Below are 3,855 nucleotides of genomic sequence, written 5' to 3' on the forward strand. Positions count from 1 at the left end.
AATAGAGGGTCGTCGGGAGTTCCTATAACTCCCAACGAGTTTAGGGGACCGTCACCCATCGGGAGTTCCTATAATTCCCGATGCCCTATATTTGTCGTCGAGAGTTGTTGAACAACTCCCGACGGTCCTTTTTCGTTGTCGAGAGTTCCACTCTCGATGAATTTCTCCCGACGATCAATATGTCGTCGGAAGAGGATCTCCCGATACATTTTTCACCATTTTTTGGCGATTTCAAGCGTCGAAAAAAGTATGATTTCTTGTAGTGTTAGAGTCTTTAAAAAAAAAAAAAAATTCTTATGGTATTTTCAAAATCCATCTAAGGAATTAATGATTTTTTTTTAGTTCAACAATAGATTGGCCTTTGAATTGATGATAAATGCATTAACCTATTAAGGATTTGTTTGGATTAACTAGAGAAGAAAATGTTTTTAAAAAAAATCATTTTTATTTAATCTCTTTTGATGAAAACTGTTTTGGCATTCCAAGAACTTGGAGAATCAAACTACAAAAAGAGTCTAGTCTAACACAAGTACTTTGAAAGTGTTTCAAAATTTATTTTGTTTGGTTGACAAATACTTCAATTTATTCCAAAATGACTTATTTTCAAAATTAAACACTTGAAAAGTTAAACCAAACATGCTCTAAATTAGGTTCACATTCACTTTTTTCAAACTCAACTTATTTAACATCATTTTTCAACCAATATTTTTACTAAAATGACTCTCCTACCACATCATTGACAACTAGTATATATTTCAAAATGTTTGGGAAGTATGGTATTCTTAGAAATATCTTTGAAATAAAATTTTTATTTTTTTAATAAAAAAAAAACCCTCTATAAATGGAGATCTATGTCTCTGTCTTGCTCATGAAAAGACGGTAAAAATCAATTGTAAAATAGAATATTAAGGTGGTTGGCATTACCATATATATGCAAAAGATGAAAGTGGTCCTCATCTTAAATATCAATATCTCACTTCAAGTTTTTATCCCTTTTCCCATACTTTTTTTCTCTTACGTTTGGAGTATTTTCAAGTCATATTTTACATAATAAAATATGACCAGCCTTAATTTAAACACTAAACCGAACCCTCTTTGTATTGGTGGAATTCAACCACATTAGTATTCTAGTTTATTTCTAATATTTACATCTTTTTTATGTAAAAAAAAAAAAAAGGTTCTTTTGTAAATGAACTTTGTAATACAATAAAACAAGTCAGCATTTCTACAAGAAAGCTATTAGAATATTGTACCTCCTCATTTAGTTATCTTCTAACCCACTTATAAAACTTCAATACACGTTTAGTTAGCAATTATAAATTAAAAAAGAATTTAACCAAGTAAGTTTAAAATATTATTAGATAAGTCAAGTTGATATTGAAAATCAGGTAAATTTGTATTTTTAAGGAAGAATGACTTCTAAATCCTACAAAAGAAGCAATTATAGACACTGATGTAGTGTTGAGCCACATAGACTTTTATGCTCAAGTTAGTGTCAAGTTTGTAAAATGTCTCAATCAATCAAAAATGAATTTTTGTTTTGCCATACTTTTCTTCATATGTCGCTCAATGATTACCTAGATGTCCTTTCGTAATTGAAACTTGAACAACCTTTCTACTTCCAAGTGACCACCAGACTCTTCAATTGTCACTTCACTCAAAGCATTATTTGAGCTGTTATTCTCCCAAGTCATTATTAGAGTCATTACTCACCCAAGTCTCAAAATTAATTATCTTGAAATTAACCCCTTAAACTATACCTCTAACACTGGTAATAATATATATTTATAAAAGATTCACATGAACCAAATAATGGTCCATGTAGCACTAACACCTTCTCATGGATAAAACCATATAAAAGCATGAGGATGGTTAAAGGCATGCAACAAAAATACTATAAATGGTCAAGTTTGTATGCAGGATTCATGAGGGTAGGTCTTGCTGTATTTGTTGGGCCTAGCTAAATTTGGAGTTTACAGTACCCATATTGGACACTTAATAATCATGAATTATCAACATCCTAATTTTGATCTTAATTTACCCATGTCTATATTTACCCTTTACACAGTTGCCCTTCTCTGGAGCTTGGCTTGGTGTAGCTTTCAATCGCAGCCTAGTTTAAGAGCTCTTTCTCAAAATTCTAAGCCCTGACAGTTTTATCGTTTTTCATGCTAAGTTTTCTTATAAAAAGCCATATCTCGTCACTCTATTACCATACTTCACCTTTCAACCTTCATCCATCCTCCTGAAGGTGAATCTTCTATGTAGCTTATCCTTACTCATGGAGAACAATTCAAGCATTAGGTTGTAGAGTTGATGTAGATTTTATCCCAACAAATTGCCACAAAATCACATTAAAATGGGGCTGGGGTTATCTAAATGTAGCTCCCTTTCAATTATTTCCCAATCCATATTGTATACTCTTTAGTTGCTATGTTCTCTGGCTCCAATTAGGAAATTCAAACCCCATTTCAGTTGAGGAATTTATGTCCCTCTATACATTCAAAAAAATAAAATCCTCATTTTATTTCCACTATATATCAGTATTCGTGGAGAAAATTTCATCGTTTCATACCCAAACCCCACTGCTATAAAAGAATGGAAAATGCAATGGTTTTTTTTTTTTTTTTTAATCAGTGGAACCCCCTCTTTTTTGGTTTCGACCAAGTTCTGGACCTTTGGGAAGTCTCTTACCAATAAATTGGGGATCAAAACCTAGTTCTAGTACCAATTGGAGGAACCTTTGAAGGTTCTTGAGCGGAAGCGTGGAGATCGATCCAAAATTTATTTGTATAGAATCAAAATTACAGAGTACAAATGTTATGTATAACTATAAATATACAGCATGCAAACAAAAAGGAAATGAGAAAATTAGGATGAGAGAACTAACCCTTGAAGAATGATCTTCTTCACATATCCTCTTGTCCAAAAATTACGAACTTGAAACCCCACAATGGACACCACCACTTGGTTGCCTCAGTATTCTCTGGGCGAGAATCAAGAGTTTTGTAGGCTCTGACTATTTTGGAAGAGAGAGAATTTGAGAGGGATGAGAGGAAGTGATGAGATTCAGATTTTCTCAGAACATTTATGTGGATCTGTAATCTTTTTGTATAACCACACCAGGAAGAAGAAGAATTGCTCTCCCATGCCCTACTATCACGTATTAGAGAGAAGAGAGGGGGAGAGAGTTACAACTCCCTCTTAAAATGATTTTTAAAATAAAAATAAAATAAATTTATTTATCTTTATAAATCAATTTAATATATATTTATATGATAACTACCTTATCATATAATATATATTAAACTATATATTATATCAAATATAACACATAACCTATAGTTTTTATATTGTATCAAATACAATATAAACTATAGTTTCTATTCTCTCACCAATGACATTTAATATAAATCTCATTTATATTAAATTTAATTATATGAAACAAATTCATATAATTAATATTTAGATCATATTCAAATATTTATTTCCTCTCAAATAAACTTTATATTATAATATATCAAATACATTATAATAATTATATCATATATAGTTAGATTGAATTAATTATATCACATATAATTAATTCTCTCAATTAATTTGAACAATTCAAATTAATCCAAAAATTGATTCTCATTAATTCTTGCCGAGCTACAGATGGGACCTCATGGATCTGTAATTTGAAGCTCCAATAATACGTGAATAATTAATTAAAATCCTTTAATTAAATTGTTCACCATCTGTTAACTGTCGGACACTCCACTAAAGACCGACAACTGCATCGCACTATAGATATATTTCTATGTCCGTTGGATATAACCAGTCAACCATACGATGACCCTTAACAAATTGCTC

The sequence above is a fragment of the Benincasa hispida genome, chromosome 8, assembly GCF_027475165.1.
Source record: "Benincasa hispida cultivar pf3 chromosome 8, pf3_genome.v1.1, whole genome shotgun sequence".
Taxonomy (NCBI): Eukaryota; Viridiplantae; Streptophyta; class Magnoliopsida; order Cucurbitales; family Cucurbitaceae; genus Benincasa; species Benincasa hispida.